Below are 11,751 nucleotides of genomic sequence, written 5' to 3'. Positions count from 1 at the left end.
ATATGGATGCTGTTATAATGTGTACTGATTGAGATCCTGACCCACCAAACATCCTGGAAAGTGACCAAGTTACGTTTTTCACTCTAAATGACACAATTATTACACAATAATCACCAGCAGTAAACTGACTCCCTCACTTGCGAGACAGAGAATGTTTTAACACTCGGTGAGTTTTTCGCTGGTGACAGACGCTGTTTTTTCAGAGATCTGATGGAAGAGTCGGTAGGACAGGCGGGAGGACAGACAGGTGGACAGATGCTTCTCCACGTACAGCTGTGGTATTTTTTTCTTCATGTAAGTTTCCAAAGACAGTTACAGTTACTACGGTACTGTTGTTTGGTCCTGTAACGTTGCTTTGTGGGACATTTCTCTTACAGACAGTTATCAGGCTGTCTGACCGACACGCCCTCGCCTCCTACGGGCGCTGCACTAGTTTCATAGAAGAAGACTATACTGACTTTATGTCACTTCCGTAGTAGTTCACCTCCGTTGTGGCTTTTGTATTCGTGTTCTGGCCTTTGTATTTGGCCTGACACCTCTGGGCCACCGTATATAATAATATTAAATAATATTAAATAGAATAAATAATATAATTATAATATTCAATAATATTAAATAATGTTATAATATTAAATAATATTGAATAATATTAAATAGTATTAAATAATGTAATTATAATATTATAAAAGATTACGGCCAAGTGTTTAAAAAAGACATAAAGGAAAACGTACCTTTTTACTCTCCTCTCCAAAACTCAGCCAACTTTCTTCTTCTTCTTCTTCTTCTTCTTCTTCTTCTTCTTCTCCTTCTTTATGTCTTTCGGATCTGGTCTCACAGGACTGGTCCATCCCTCAGGTCGGGTCCACCTAGTGGCCTGGCGCACTTCCGTTTTGTGAAGTGAATTTTGCTTTGTTTTGTTGTTTTGTGTGTTTCGGGTATTTGCAGCATTTTTCTGTTGCATTTGTTTTATGTGTTTGTGTGTTTTTGGTTTTGCATCATTCCTGTGTTTGCAGAGTTTTGGCGGTTGCGGCGCGTTTGCCCTTGTCGGCCACCGTAGATGGCCTGTTCTCTCATTCTCTGGTTACCTGGTCTGGCCTCATTCTGCAGAGCTGAATGTAACATTAATTATTATGGTGTTATTATTATATCGTATATAATTATTAAATTTTTCTTACATCATACATGTAAAATCCTACATTTTTTGTTACATTAAGTAACCCCACTCTTATAGTTCCAGGAGGTGTCTGGATGGTTCTCTGGTCTTGGTCAATACACTGTATTGGTCCTGACACTGTCTGACCACTTCCTCGCTGTCTGCTCTTTGTTTACTTTGAGTCTCCCTCTTTCAATGGCGCTTTGTCATTTTTCTACCAGTCTGGTAAATGGTAAATGGACCTGTACTATTATAGCGCCTTTCTAGTCTTCCGACCACTCAAAGCTCTATTACACTACGTGCCACATTCACCCTTTCACACACATTCACTCAAACACAAACAGAAACTAACTCATTCATACACACTCACACACTGATGCACGGCATCAGGAGCAATTTGGGGTTCAGTATCTTGCTCAAGGATACTTCGACATGTGGCGGCAGGAGAGTCATCGAACCAACAACCTTCTGATTAGGGGACGAACCCGCTCTGCCTCTGCACCACAGCTGCCCGCCTGCTTGCTTTCATCTTCTTCTCTCTCTTCCTCTTCCACTCTCGTCATCCTCCCCATCACACACTCCCTGCTGATCACTTCCTGTCTCTTGGTTAGTCTCTGTTTCTGTCTCAGGTTCTCTTCTAGTCTGCTCAGTTTCATCACCTCATTCCCTCACATGTCTTTCATTTTGTCTCTGTGATTGCTGAAAACTAAACAAATAAACTGAAAAATTACCAGCAGCACAAGCAGCACATCAGTCTTTTCCGTCTGGAAGCCTTTTCCTCGTGACGTTTCACCATCTCGTCAAAGATTTGCCTGTGAATGAAACAAGTGAACGTACAGTTAACATCATCCAACAAACCCCAACACCAGTGGTTGCCAACAAACAAAATTTACCCTGAAACAAGATTTATATAATGACTTGTCAAAATGTGTCCAATGAAAGCCTCTGTTTGCGGTATTTTCATACAAATATTATCATGTAATGATACCATCTGTTACCTGAAATCTGAAATTCTTCTTCTGTTTTATATTTCTATGGTCATCCCTGCCGTACAGTGTTGTATTGACATGGTACTAATGTTTGTCCACTACTTTAAAGGCAAAACTGCTCCACCAAATGAAAATCTGCTCAAAGATTGAAGGTCAACCCCTGGAAATGGCAAAACAGTGCCAAAATTGTCCTGTTGGGTTTAGGATATGACAATCAAAGTATCATCAATCAATCCGTTTTCTAGCTAGCATAGTGTTAGCTTTAGTATCTCTAAGTGACGTATTTTAAGGACTGCTCATAGGTCATTGATACCACTTGGTGGGTGAGGTTGTTGTTTGTAAGAATCACAGAAAACGTCATACTTGATGTTGTCGAACTGTTCCCCCAGCGTCCCGGTGATCTCTAGAATGGCGTCAGCTGTATCTCTCAGTGATTGGCTCGCTTCAGTCACATGATTATTTGTGATCAGGTCTTTCCAGTCTTCAATCGCCTCAGGAAGTTCAAACGCCAGTCCAACAAGTCCTCCTGCAACCTGATGATGAATATGGATCAATACATGATTCATTTTCAATATTATCAGACTGTCAGTCTCAAAACACATGTCCCTTTATCAAAATCATAAAAACGATAAACACAACAACAATAAACTTTTGTGTATTCTTACCATGACACCTCCTTTTAGGGCTTTTGACGAACATTTTTTGGTTAGTTTTTTAGCTACTTTAGCACTAGATTTGACAATCTTGCCAGTTCCTAAACCACTTTCTTTACACATTAGTTTGACCAGTTGCTCAGCTCCTTTAGCAAACAAATGTTTAAGTTTTTGCCACGAAGCTGAAGTGCAAAAAATGCTAAAATTCCAACCAGTCCAACATTCACTTCAGGGTTGAAGAGGATGTTTCTTGGTCCTTTGTCAAGAAGAATCTGTGGAGCTTTATCAAGCCTGCGGATGTTGATCTGCTGCTTCAGTCCACTTCGTCTGGCCATGGCTCTCAGAATTTCAGTCAAGACATGTTTATCCACTTTATTTGGGTCCGTGGAGGAACTCTTCACCTTCAGTTGTTCAAACAGTTCTTGTATTTCTTCTGCAACCTCGTTGCTCTTTTCGTCTATCACTTGCGCCTCTTTCATGGTTTCGCTGGATATGAAGCCCTCAATGATTTTAGTAGCCACAGATACAGTGGCACCTGCACCTGAACACACTGCTCCTGCCACGCCTAAAAGTGGAGCAGCTGCACCGCCGGTAAAAAAAGTGGCCACACCAGCTGCGATCATACATGCAGATCCAGCCACTGACACTGTGCTTCCAACACATTCACTGATATTACATTTCTCCCTGAGTGACTCCAGCTCCTGGGCCAGTTTCCTCAGCTTCTCTGCACAGCGCTCCCTCTGCTTGATCCAGGAGAACATCAGCTCCACCAGCTGGTCAGCGGTGGCCATGATGGAGGTCTCTGTGTCCTTCTGATTCTCCAACCAGAGACCAGACAACTGAGAACAAGTCTGAAAGAAGAAAGTTTTCTGGGTAGACTAATGTGCTGTTTTAGGACAACTCAGTAAAATGTACAGTGTATTTTGGGTGCGCTGTGAGTCAAATTCTTTATAATCTACAGAAGAGGAAAGGCCACATGTGAACATTTTATTTGAGTTCTGAGTTTAAAGGAAAAAAAGAGGCTGAATTCAGTGAGAAAACTTTAAACTCAGAACTCAAATAAAATGTTCCCATGTGGCCCTGTCCCTAATAATCTCACTTGGTTTCACTGTTTATTACTGTAGATTATCCCTTTTTTACACTTGGTTCAAATTATATTTTATGATGACAACATTTCTGGATATCAGTTTATTATCTGTGCAATAAACTTCCTCATAGCTATGATATGAAGCATAAGAAGCAAAGAAAGAACAACAAGAGTTTCTTACCTGTTTTTGAAAGTTGTAGTCGAGTAAAGTTTGGAGAGAATCTATGGACTGACTGTAAACTAAGGCTCTGTGTTTGTTCCACTGACTGCAGTTTTTGTCTGAAGTTTATCCTGCAGGCCAGTTTCTGTAAGTGACTTGTTGTAAAGGTGTAGCTGCACAACAATGTCCCGTGCACATTCTTTTGATCTACTATGTACTCGCATACATTCTACTACCAGAACTTTTTCAACCTTTACTTAGTAGAGAAGGGCCATAGAGAGCAAGCTCTCTTTTACACAGTTTATGTTAATGATTAATTAATTCAATCGGCAACGCGGGCCATCAAGATATACTGCTGCACACACACTCTGCAGCCTGGATACTTTTATGCTTGAACAGGAAACAGCAGCAACTGTGAAATGTTAGAGGAAGAGCCGCAGGAAACATGCTTCACACCTGCATCTTCAGCACTGAGACGGTGGTAAATGGTAAATGGACCTGTACTTATAGCACCTTTCGAGTCTTCTGACTACTAAAAAGTGCGAAAGCCACATTCACCCTTTCACACACATTCACTCCGTGATGGCAAAGCCCATCAAACAGAAACTAACTCATTCATACACTTTCACACACCGATGGACCAATCTCTGTCAGCCTGTCTACAGTGCTGAAGAGGAACCTAGGGTTGTCCTTATTTTCTTCTATTAGTGCTGAGTAATAGGCTCCTCTGGCATTACTGAGGGCCTTTCTATAGGTTTTAAGATTATCTTGCCAAATTGAGCGATATTCTGATAATTTGGAAGATGATAATTTTTGAATTTCCGAAGGTTTGGTGGTTGTACCACGGTGCTAGTCTCCTATGTTTTAATAATTTCCTTTTTATAGGAGCGATAGAGTCTAATGTTCTTCGTGGTGAGCCTTCAGCACTATCAACAAGATTATCAATTTAGAAGGGACTCAAGTTATTATAAGAGTTCTCTGTTATATTCAGACATTGAAGTAAACACTGAAGGAATCTCCTCCTTAAATTTAGCTACAGCACTGTCAGATAGACATCTGCTGTAGGAAGTTTTGCCTAATGGCTTATAATCTAACAATAGAAATTCAAGTTATTAAATGGTCAGATCTGACAGAAGCCAATTGAGTCTATTGATGAGAAAAATGCGTTACTAAGGCTGTCATTGTCAACATGAATGTTAAAATTACCTACAACTAGTAGCCATTTAGTTATAATTGGTCAAAATGTTAATCTAGGGTGCCCGGTCAGCTCAGTCGGTAGAGCTGGCAACCCATGTATGGAGTTGCTGCAGTGGCCCGGGTTCAAATCCGACCTGTGGCCCTTTGCTGCGTGTCATCCTCTCTCTCTGTCCCCCTTTCCTGTCTATATTTGGCTGTCACTATCGAATAATGGAAATAAAAGGCCAAAACAATAACTTAAAAAAAATTTTAATCTAAAATATTTGTATAGCAATTTTGAGGTTATAATATATATTTTCATATTCATTAATTACATTCTGACTATTCAAAACTGATTCACAGATGTCTTTTAATATTTAATTGAATACATCAGTAATCCCCTTTTTACCAGTAAGAGTAACAGTTTTCATATGTATATATATAGAAAAGAACCAGTAACCATCTCAATGGCAGACATCCAAGAAAGAGTGTCAAAGATGAAGAGCTGGACAGCACCAGGCCCCGATATGATCCACGCCTACTGGCTGAAGAAGCTAACAGCACTCCATGAACGCCTAGCAGCACAGATGAACCAGCTGCTAAGGGATGGGTCCCACCCAGAGTGGCTAACCCAGGGCAGGACGGTCCTAATCCTGAAGGACCCTAAGAAGGGACCCATCCCATCCAACTACCGGCCAATAACCTGTCTCTCCACAACATGGAAGGCCCTGTCAGGCATCATCGCGGCTAAGATGAGTAAGCACGTAGCTCAATACATGAGCGGGGCTCAGAAGGGAATTGGTAGCAACACCAGAGGAGCCAAGCACCAGCTACTGATCGACTGGCTACAGTCGCCCGAGACTGTAAGAGCAGGAAGACCAACCTGTGCACCGCCTGGATCGACTACAAGAAAGCTTACAACTCAATGCCCCACACCTGGATACTGGAATGTCTGGAACTGTATAAGATCAACAGGAACCTAAGGGCCTTCATCCAGAACTCGATGGGAATGTGGAAGACAACCCTAGAAGCCGACTTAAAGCCAATTGCCCAAGTCAACATCAAATGCGCCATATACCAAGGAGATGCACTATCACCACTGCTGCTCTGCATAGGCCTCATCACAAAGAGTGGTTACGGGTACCAATTCCGAAGTGGAGCAACAATTAGCCACCTGCTCTACATGGATGGCATCAAGCTGTACGCCAGGAATGAGCGAGACATCGACTCACTGATCCAAACCACCAGGATCTACAGCAACGACATAGGGATGTCATTCGGATTGGACAAGTGTGGCCGGATGGTCTCAAAGAGAGGCAAGATGATCAGAACTGAAGGGGTTGACCTACCAGAGGGCAACATAGGTGATATCCAAGACAGCTACAAGTACCTTGGTATCCCACAGGCTAATGGAAACCATGAGGAAGCCGCAAGGAAGTCAACCACAACCAGATACCTCCAGAGAGTAAGGCAGGTCCTGAAAAGTCAGCTGAATGGCAGGAACAAGATCCAAGCCATCAACATGTACGCACTACCAGTCATCAGATACCCTGCTGGGATCATAAGCTGGCCAAAGGAGGAGATAGAAGCCACAGATATCAAGACAAGAAGGCTCCTCACCGTGCAAGGAGGGTTTCACCCCAAATCCAGCACCCTGAGACTGTACACTAAGCGGAAAGAGGGAGGCCGAGGACTAGTGAGCATCAAGGCCACTATCCAGGACGAAACATCAAAAATTACATACATTACAAGTACATCAGAAAAATGGCCACAAAGGATGAACTGCTAAGTGAATGTCACAGGCAACAGAAACCCAATAAGAGTGCGGAGGAAGAGGAGCAGACAACCTGGAGGGACAAGCCCCTACATGGCATGTACCACCGCCAAATTGAAGAAGTGGCTGATATCGAGAAGACCTACCAATGGCTGGAAAAGGCTGGACTCAGAGACAGCACAGAGGCACTGATCATGGCAGCACAAGAACAGGCCCTAGGTACAAGAGCCATAGAGGCCAAGATCTACAAGAGTAGATCTGACCCAAGGTGCAGACTATGCAAAGATGCCTCTGAGACAGTCCAGCACATAGTAGCAGGGTGTAAGATGCTAGCCGGGTCAGCGTACATGGAGAGACACAACCAAGTGGCTGGAATAGTGTACAGGAACATCTGTACCCAGTATGGAATAGAAGTACCCAAATCCCAATGGGCCACACCACAGAAGGTGGCTGAGAACAACAGGGCCAAGGTGCTGTGGGACTTCAGCTTCCAGACTGACAAACAGGTCCTGGCTAACCAACCAGACATAGTGGTGTTAGACAAGGAGCAGAAGAAGGCGTGGTGATAGATGTGGCCATACCAGCAGACGCCAACATCAGAAAGAAGGAACACGAAAAGGTTGAAAAGTACCAAGGGTTGAAAGAACAGCTGGAGCAGATGTGGAAGGTCAAGGCGAGCGTGGTCCCTGTGGTAGTAGGAGCACTCGGGGCAGTGACCCCCAAACTGGGGGAGTGGCTCCGACAGATCCCAGGAACAACATCAGAAGCCTCAAACTCCCAGGCCTCTGGTAGAGGACCCGAGCTTGAGGATGACACAGATACCACCCCAAGAGGGTTTTTTTTTTATATATATATCTATATATATATAGATATATATATATAAGTAGATATATTCCCTCCATTCATATAAAAAGAGCATTTATAGCTATTCTATTATTATTTTTTAGTTCATATGATTGTTCTCTGGTTTTTATTCTTTTTTTGTAATATTGGCAGGTTTGGGGTTTTATACATACTTACCTTAAAGGACAGTATTTACCTTCAAACATCAGATTTTTATACATTTTACTCACTTATACTTGTTCTGATGAAGACTTAAAGGTTTAATCAGTTGTAAAGGTTTAAATGACTGCGTTGTTTCTACATTGTGTGGAACGTTTAAAGCTCTAACGGATTATTTGAACATTTGGTTCCCGTTCAGACTGCTGTGTAGGGCAGAATTGGGTAAAAGTTCACACTTGCATTTATAATTATTGTCTACAAGGTAACATTACAAATGTTAAAATGTTAAACTGAGCTCAAACTGGTCTCCAGCAGGTTCCTGATGTGGTTTGAAACTGGACAGAATATAGTAAAAGATCATGTTTATCACAAAGGTTATAATGGATGTTTTTTTACAGTGTACAGATCTTACAGACATCCTGAGCTCTGTCGGAGATTCGCACTCTGATGCTAGTGGGATTGGCGACAATGAGGGAGGAACACATGAAGACCAAAAAGAGGGGACAGTCAGCACCCTGAAAAAGGTTCAGTGAGGGACCTGAGAGCTTTTCTTAGAAGAAAAATCAGATATTTTGGTAAAAACTAAATTTGTACCGGTAGCAATCATATTTGAGATGTCTACAGTTACTTTTATTAAACGAACTGGGCAACATATGCTAAATTAATTATGTCAGACATTTTTACAGTAATTTTTTGTAATTGTTACTCTTACTGATGGAAAGGGAATTACTGATATATTAAAATTAATTAAAGTCAGTGAGTCAGTTTTAGTAGTCAGAACGTAATGAAGGTATGTGAATATATATATTATAACCTCAAAATTGTTTTACAGAAATCTTAGACTTAATGGCTAGCCATAACTATGCATACAGCCTGAACCAAAGTAAGTGAAGCTGTGTCTTATCTCAGCTCCAGCTATAATAAATAAATAAAGAGAATATTATCAGCAGGTTATCACTTATCATTTCAATGTGTTTTAGTCTCCTATAAATTGACAACAAAAAACACAATGCAGGTTTAGATTTTAGTTTTCTTTTAATCAAATATAGAAATTACATTACACATTATATGACATGTGTCTGTGATTGAATCTGACTGATCTCTGTTGCCATCTGGTGTTTGAGCAGCAGATTACACTCAGGGATGATGGAGGAGTGGAGCAGCTGATTGAAGTTGTGATTTTATGAATTAGTGAATAAATGTGTGGATTATATTACCATAACCATGTTCAATAGTGAACTGACTCTGAATAAAGCAATGATCACAGAACATTTTGATTAGTGTTTAATTATTCAATAATAGTGAACAGCAGCCAAATGAATTTAAACAGCTAACATCATTTCCACTCAGGGTGTTTCCAAGCTCAGTCAGGTAACTGGAACTCTGACAGCTCTGCTCATGGTCAAACACGTTTTAAACTAAATATATTTACACTTTCCTGATAAACTTTAAACAAATGTAAAGATTAGAAGCTTGATTCAGACTGTCTGTTAGAGTGCTTGGACTCCATCACACTTGCATGCACAGTGACTATAAGTGCATTCACACTCAATAGCAACAAGAGCTAGACATCACCCAAAACAATCTAGGCCAAAACCACACTGTCTTAATATATATTATATTTAGAGCAAACAGCTATTCTCTATATACAGATACAGAGTCACATGGCGTCTCACTCCCTCTGTCTGTGTTGTATCGCAGTCTCTCTGTGGTTTGTTTCCATAGCCGGTCTGCTCCGACTGAAACTGCTGTTTTTATCATCTACGTCGGTGAATTAAGGATTTATTTCCACCAAACCAGAGTTGGTGATTGTTGGAAAGATTAACAAAGACGGTTTTGGGGAATTTTGTTGTATTCCTGTCCCGTTCTTTTGGAAAGTGAATTCAATTTATATAACTTTTAAGTGGGTTTAGCTGTCTAAAGTTAATCTTACAGGCACCAACACACAACCTGCTTTGACGTGAAGGCACGTTGACTCTTTTGATAAATGTCTTGCCAACTGAAGGTGAAGGATCTACAAACATTTTTCATTATTCATTATTATTTTGTCATAATGTTACTTTGTGTTTAAATCCAGCAACACTTGTAGTAAGATTGTATCTTCAACTTCATCAGCCACAACCCCGATACGCGTTGGTCTCACAATAAAGATATTCTTCATTATACTTTACTTACTTACTTACTTACTTTAATACTCCTTTAACTACTTCAGGATTCCTTTATTTTTATTTTTCCTGAATTATTTGACTTTTTTCAATAAATCTTTCATCATGATAAATCATGGCCACGCCTGTTCTAGATAATGCTCGTGATTCCACCAGAAGTGTTTCTCTGCTCTCTTTTGTGGGGGATACATGGCTGGTCTATTTTTGACAAAAGCAACACAGAGTAGATCACATTGGCAGGAAGACATACACAGAAATGGCATAGAGAATCTGGTCAATTTTCAAAATAAAATACCCTGTGCGGATACCGGATCGAATTTCACGCTACGCCAACATTGTGGAGAAACACAATGTTTTGCATCCTTTTAACAGCGTTCCACTTCTCGATAATGGAGTCAAGTGTCTTTAACAAATTTAAAGAAATGGCAATTAATTACATATTCTGAATTCATGTTGGATTTTCTTCAACTTCAACATTTTTCTTTTGAATGTGATGATTTTCTATTCTTCCCTCTTTTTCAACCATTGTTGACCGCTTGTCTTAATTCTTTTTCTTCTTAGTTTTCTTCCTCTTATCTTTTGGCTTTGCATTGAAATATACGGTGTAATGATCTGATATTCCATCATTTTGGACAACGAGATGAGAGATTTCAACATTTCTGGTGAGGACGAGATCCAGAGTGTGACCTGCCCGGTGTGTTGGCTCCTGCACATGCTGCTCAAGGTTGTAGATCGGCCAAATATGATAAAACTCATCAGTGAAAGACCTCCTTTCCTGATCGACCCAGATATTGAAATCTCCAGTCACAATGATGCTGTTGTAGTTGTTGAAATAATCTAAGAGCGTTTCAAACTCATCCAGAAATGTACGGAACTGGTCCCTGTTGTACCCCGGTGGGTGATACACATTGATGATGGGGACCGGCTGGTTCCACTCATCATGATGCAGAACTGTGACAACACATTCAAAGGTTGTTATAGAGTCAAAAGGAATGTTTTCACCCTGCAGCTCCTGTGAGAACTGATTCGCTACCCCTCCACCCCTTTGACCAACCCTCACCTGATAATATATAATATTTATAATTTATAATAATAAAGTGTAATTCTGTGGTGAAGCCTCCCTGAGGACTGTGTCTGCATTGTCTTCTCTTAACCATGTCTCTGTTGTGAGAAAGACGTCCAGGTTGTTTTGAGTTATGAGCTCTAAGATCCTGGATCGTCTGTTATTCATTGAGCGAACATTAAGTAACCCCACTCTTATAGTTCCAGGAGGCGTTTGGTTGTGCTCTAACTTCTGTTCATTTTCCTTTCTTTAATCTGTTTGAGTCTCCTTGTTTCTATTCTTCTCCTGAGGTGGATCTAAACTCGTGATGACATCTTTCTGATAAATGAAACCTAACCAAATATACAGAGGAAGTAGAGAAAGAAGAAAGCACAATATTAGCCGAGTGTTTTTCTCTCTGGAAAGCTTTTTAGCCTTCTCCTCGTCTTCTCGTCGTGTTTTAGACTTCTCCTCTTCTTCTTGTCGTCTTTTGTCGATCTCTTCAAACATCTTGCTGTGAATAAAACAAGTGAAAGGACAGTTAGCATAA

General features: G+C 40.8%; 1 protein-coding gene and 1 long non-coding RNA gene across 6 annotated transcripts in view; both read right to left on the bottom strand.

Annotated features, from left to right (window-relative positions):
* Positions 1-986: 986 nt before the first annotated feature.
* On the bottom strand, positions 987-4,339 carry LOC127374714 (uncharacterized). The gene is made up of 5 exons (XR_007887228.1): positions 4,064-4,339; positions 2,808-3,646; positions 2,506-2,675; positions 1,885-1,965; positions 987-1,109 (listed from the first exon to the last, which is right to left on the bottom strand). It is a non-coding gene; the product is annotated as an uncharacterized LOC127374714 (long non-coding RNA).
* A 4,671-nt stretch (positions 4,340-9,010) lies between these two features.
* The window catches only part of LOC127374461 (serine/threonine-protein kinase WNK4), a 30,750-nt gene continuing 28,009 nt past the window's right edge, over positions 9,011-11,751 (bottom strand). For all 5 annotated transcript variants that reach the window (XM_051419781.1, XM_051419780.1, XM_051419782.1 and 2 more), the window contains one exon: positions 9,011-11,715. The gene's annotated coding sequence lies outside the window, so the exon portion shown is untranslated. The remainder of the gene's footprint in view (positions 11,716-11,751) is intronic.

This window comes from Dicentrarchus labrax, unplaced genomic scaffold (genome assembly GCF_905237075.1).
Source record: "Dicentrarchus labrax unplaced genomic scaffold, dlabrax2021, whole genome shotgun sequence".
NCBI lineage: Eukaryota > Metazoa > Chordata > Actinopteri > Moronidae > Dicentrarchus > Dicentrarchus labrax.
Note: the sequence above shows the minus strand (reverse complement) of the source record. Positions and strands in the feature narration are given on the sequence as shown.